Below are 6,000 nucleotides of genomic sequence, written 5' to 3'. Positions count from 1 at the left end.
TAGTGCATTAGTGGTAGAGGTGGTCGTAACAGGGTAACGGTCTGATCTGTGTTGACTTCCTTTTATCTCAGGTTCCAGCAGGCTCTTGTCCAATAACCCATTCCCACCCCCTTTCTCTCTTGATTACCATTAGTTATTTAGTCTCTCCAAATATTTTGTTAACGATATCTGTAGAACAAACATCTGTCACATTTACTTAGATTCAGAATACCTAGGCTGCCATGATCAACTTGGAGATAACAGTATTAATTTTTTGCTTGACTAATACCAGTTTACCCAGGGAATAAATCTCTCCTCTAAACCCCAATTCTTATGGTTCATTTGAGACAGATTATGAAGAGATGTTTCCTTTCCTCAACTGTCTGGACTTACTATAAAGAGAACATTTTTATTAAGATATGTAACCCTGTTATAATAGTCTTACACAATTATTTCATGTGAGTCTTGTGGCAGGAGGTTCTTTCTCTCCACTAAGTTGGTCAAAAATAATCATGAGTAAATTCTTGCGTGTGAAATTATTGTTTAGGTTCTGGCCTTAGGTGGTTGCCAATGCAATTAGCCTAAACTCACAGCAATGCAGCACAGAGCTCCACAGATTGCAGAGGATGAAGAAAAACAAACAGCACAGGAAAAGCTGACTTTGGAGAAATGCTGCAAACAGTGAATGCATCTCAAAGGGCTTTGCCAGTATAAACATATGAAATTAAAGGCTCTTTAACTGCTTTAAATTACTGATATGACAGAAACACATTGAAAGGCCTGAAAATGCCAGCTAAAGAGAAGAGCAGAAAACTCGGTTGCTCAGGGAGATTAAAGACTTGTAAAGATAAGTAGAAGTTCTAATGAAATCAAAAGGGTTTGAGGAACCTTAGTTGCATTTTAGGCATGCACAGGGAGAGGAAAATATCAGCGAACTAAATGATTTTTACTGTCTTCTCCCAGCCCAAAATCCACTGGGTTAGAGAACTCAGTGATCTGCTAAATGGACTGGAGAGAGAATACACAGAGTTCCAAACTTCAGCAAGTCCTAAGGGAAAACTGAATGAGGAAGTGTGATTGGATGGTTAGAGCTCAGTACTAGTTAGAGTTCTATTCTTAGCTGTGCTACCAACTTACACTGGTACCTTGGGCACGTCATTTCACTAACAATTCTGTCCTTTCATTTACTCATCTATGAAATGGATATAATACTGTTGCCCCTCTGTTGAGCAGTAGCAGATATTGGGGCCTTGCAGGTAAGTTTCCTGTTGGAAAAGAAAACAGTGACATAGTGTCTGCATATTTTCTTAGTGTAATTCTGTTTATTCACACTGTACACTCCACTCCTAGATCAGAGGGGGTCACAAACGGCATGCAAGCAAACACCTCTTTCAGGAATCTCAGCCCAAACATCAGTGCCTGGTTCCCAGGAAGCAACTCTGGCCTAAGAATTTATTCTAGATTGAACGTTTAAGACAGAGAGCAAACGGGGGGGGGGGGGGGGGGGGGGAGAGGAATTGTTGAGTGCCAAGTAATTTTATCCCAAAAGTTACTAAATATATTTAGTCTAGATAAACAAGAAATGGCAGGCCAGCTCTTACTAGTTATCTCTTACTGCCAAGACAGGCATGTGACACTCACTATTTTAGGCAAAGGGTTTTTTTTTACATACCATAGAGGACACCACGATTAGTGCTGAGCAAATGATCATAATTATTAACCTTGGCTATTTGATTGCTAAAGAAAGTAAAAGAAAACATTAATCAAAACACAAATGATAAACAAAGTTTACTTCTATTACCATTTCTTCTGGATGTCTCTCTGTGGAGAGTTTTTCTACAGAGATTACACTTTTGAGAGGAGACCTGGCTTGGGTGGGGCCCTTTTCTCTTGGTAAGTTGAGGCCAAGGTCTTATTTCCCAAAATGATTGAGGGTTCAATCTTAATATATCATTAGATAACTGAAAACTGTTTATAGATGGGCAAAATAATTTTGTTTAAGGTCAGGTGAGTCCTGCTTGGTTACCATTGATAAGCTAAAAGAGTTTTAAAATGGGAAAAGTAAGCAACTAAAATCCAAACAAATTAAATAAAGTATTTAAACCAGTTATTTAGAAAAAGCCATCTACAGATCTGTCTTAAGCCAAAAATCTTAAATCCAGTTAAATCCCACTGGTTTTCTGTTTACTGATGTTTAGCACCTGACTTCTCTCCAGGAATACATGGTCTAACCCATTTGGTAATTAACAGGAGAAACTGTTCAGTTACAATTGCATGTCAATATTCCAATAAAATCATTACAAGAGTTTTCAAATCAAATCCCTTGGTAATGGTTTAGTTATTTCATCTCACTACTCCATGTTCAAGTCTTGGTGATGTCCATTGGGGGTTGAAGGTTGCCTTTTCACTGCTGCCGCAAGGCTGTTCTCTTCTATTTCTTCTTAGCTGGCTGTGGCAGCTTGCTTGTATAGCTGGACAGGATTAATTGATGAGTGCTGTAAAGTTGTGGATGGAGGCACAGAGAGTGCAAATTCCAAATTTGCCACTGTCATCTTTTCATTGGCTCAGTACCTTCCTGGATTGTTCTTAGGAGCCTCTTATACATCTTATAAATATATAATTTGTTAATTCCTATATGTGCTAGAGTTGTAATTGTTTCTTGACAGTTATTCTTCCTTTTTCTTTTTGCTGGGAGATTCTCCCACCATCTTTAAGTTTAGAGCTTTAACTCTTTTCACTCAGCCCATTTTCTGAGATATTTCTTCAGTTTCATTAGGGTTCAATAGGAATTGAAATTCTGTTCTGAAAGAGTCCAAACACTCCTGTTCTTTACAGAAAAGCTTTTTAGCTCTCAAAGCCTTTTAAAAATAAATAATTCTTAAAGAGAGTCTTCAAACTGGAATAGTTATTAAAGGATTGAGGGGAGATATGATTGCTCTCTATAAATACATCAGAGGGATAAACACCAGGGAGGGACAGGAATTATTTAAGCTCAGTACCAATGTGGACACAAGAACAAATGGATATAAACTGTTCTAACCATCAGAGGACTGAAGTTCTGGAACATTCAGCCAAGGGGAGTAGTGGAGGCAAAAGACATATCTGGCTTCAAGACTAAGCTTGATAAGTTTATGGAGGGGATGGTATGATGGGATAGCCTAATTTTGGTAATTAATTGATCTTTGACTATTAGCGGTAAATATGCCCAATGGCTTGTGATGGGATGTTAGTTGGGGTGGGATCTGAGTTACTAGAAATAATTCTTTCCTGGGTGTCTGGCTAGTGAGTCTTGCCCACATGCTCAAGGTTTAGCTGATCGCCATATTTGGGGTCGGGAAGGAATTTTCCCCCAGGGCAGATTGGCAGAGGCCCTGGGGTTTTTTTTTGGCCTTCCTCTGTAGCATGGGGCACGGGTCACTTGCTGGAGGAGTCTCTGCACCTTGAAGTCTATAAACCATGATTTGAGGACTTCAATGGCTCAGACATAGATTAGAGGGGTTGTTACAGGAGTGAGTGTGTGAGATTCTGTGGCCTGCGTTGTGCAGGCAGTCAGACTAGATGATCATAATGGTCCCTTCTGACCTTAAAGTCTATGATTGCTTTCTCTTCTCAACAAGTTTTGAAGAGGTGATCCTTGTTCTTCTGAGTTGGGTGAAGAGTTGCTTACATATTGCTAATTAATTCCCCATTAATAAATATTCTCTATCTAAATAGCTTCTCTCATTATTAATCTAGTCAGCAAGATTTCAGGCCGGTACATAAAAGATTTTACCCTTCACATAGCAAGGATATTAGGAAATTACATTATAAGCTTTGCATTTTGACAAAATATTTCTGAACATACATCCTCAAAGCGCTTGCCATTTCAACATTTATGAAATAAACAAACATTTTCTTCAAAACACTTCCCCATTATTAAAGTTTCAGAATAAAGATTTTAGAGTGTTAATAAAAGAATTATATTCCATAAGAATTTTGTGGGTTTTGAACTGTGGTTTCTCTTGCAAAAGAAGGGTTGACAAAGCCCATTTTTAGTGCTGTTTTTGGCTCTGATAACACATCCTTACATTCCAATTTGAGGTATCTTAAATAAGGATCATCCTTGCATTCCTTTACACAATGAGTGTTTTTTCCTAAAACAGGAATGTTTTTTACAAGGTTATTTTCTTGAGGTAAGGTTTGCAGTTATACCAAAAAACTGGTATCTTAAACAAAGGGAGGTGTTCTGTTCTTTGAAAGATGCTCTTCTGGATTTGTTTGTCTTCTTAGAGTTATGACCTGTCTTTGTAGCATTTGTAGTTGGCAATTAAAACTTCTATTAAATATTTTGTGCAAAACACAAATCTCAATTAACATATTTTTAAAATATAGACTTAGAAATAGCAATTACAAAAGCTGCATTTTAGAGTTTCTATTAACACTTTTTGGGGTAATAAACATGGTGTTATGGCTAAGGAGGTGTTATCTTGCTGACACTTGGCTTATCTCTAGGTGACAGAAAGCTTCCTGCAATTTCTTTTATTAGCCTGAAAATCTTATTTAATAAACTAAGCAATGAAAAACATAAGCATGTGAGATATTTTTTTCTAAGGTTCATAAGAACATAAGAATGACCATACTGGGTCAGATCAAAGGTCCATCCAGCCCAGTATCCTGTCTACAGATAGTGGCCAATGTCAGGTGCCCCAGAGGGAGTGAACCTAACAGGTAATGATCAAGTGATCTCTCTCCTGCCATCCATCTCCACCTTCTGACAGACAGAGCCTAGGGACACCATTCCTTACCCATCCTGGCTAATAGCCATTAATGGACTTAACCTCCATGAATTTATCCAGTTCTCTTTTAAACCCTGTTATAGTCCTAGACTTCACAACCTCCTCAGGCAAGGAGTTCCACAAGTTGACTGTGCGCTGTGTGAAGAACTTCCTTTTATTTGTTTTAAACCTGCTGCCCATTAATTTCATTTGGTGGCCCCTAGTTCTTATATTATTGGAACAAGTAAATAACTTTTCCTTATTCACTTTCTCCACACCACTCATGATTTTATATACCTCTATCATATCCCACCTTAGTCTCCTCTTGTTCAAGCTGAAAAGTCCTAGCCTCTTTAATCTCTCCTCATATGGGACTCGTTCCAAACCCCTAATTATTTTAGTTGCCCTTCTCTGAACCTTTTCTAATGCCAGTATATCTTTTTTGAGCTGAGGAGACCACATCTCTACGTAGTATTCAAGATGTGGGCATACCATGGATTTATATAAGGGCAATAAGATATTCTCCGTCTTATTCTCTATCCCCTTTTTAATGATTCCTAACATTCTGTTCACTTTTTTGACTGCCACTGCACACTGCGTGGACGTCTTCAGAGAACTATCCACGATGACTCCAAGATCTTTTTCCTGATTAGTTGTAGCTAAATTAGCCCCCATCATATTGTATGTATAGTTGGGGTTATTTTTTCCAATGTGCATTACTTTACATTTTTCCACATTAAATTTCATTTGCCATTTTGTTGCCCAATCACTTAGTTTTGTGAGATCTTTTTGAAGTTCTTCGCAGTCTGCTTTGGTCTTAACTATCTTGAGCAGTTTAGTATCATCTGCAAACTTTGCCACCTCACTTTTTACCCCTTTCTCCAGATCATTTATGAATAAGTTGAATAGGATTGGTCCTAGGACTGACCCTTGGGGAACACCACTAGTTACCTCTGAACATTTACCATTTATTCCTACCCTTTGTTCCCTGTCTTTTAACCAGTTCTCAGTCCATGAAAGGATCTTCCCTTTTATCCCATGACAACTTAATTTACGTAAGAGCCTTTGGTGAGGGACCTTGTCAAAGGCTTTCTGGAAATCTAAGTACACTATGTCCACTGGATCCCCCTTGTCCACATGTTTGGTGACCCCTTCAAAGAACTCTAATAGATTAGTAAGACATGATTTCCCTTTACAGAAAGCATGTTGACTTTTGCCCAACAATTTATGTTCTTCTATGTGTCTGACAATTTTATTCTTTACTATT

The sequence above is a fragment of the Emys orbicularis genome, chromosome 2 (assembly GCF_028017835.1).
Source record: "Emys orbicularis isolate rEmyOrb1 chromosome 2, rEmyOrb1.hap1, whole genome shotgun sequence".
Lineage (NCBI taxonomy): Eukaryota > Metazoa > Chordata > Testudines > Emydidae > Emys > Emys orbicularis.
The sequence above is the reverse complement of the archived record's forward strand: the minus strand, read 5'-3'. Positions refer to the sequence as shown.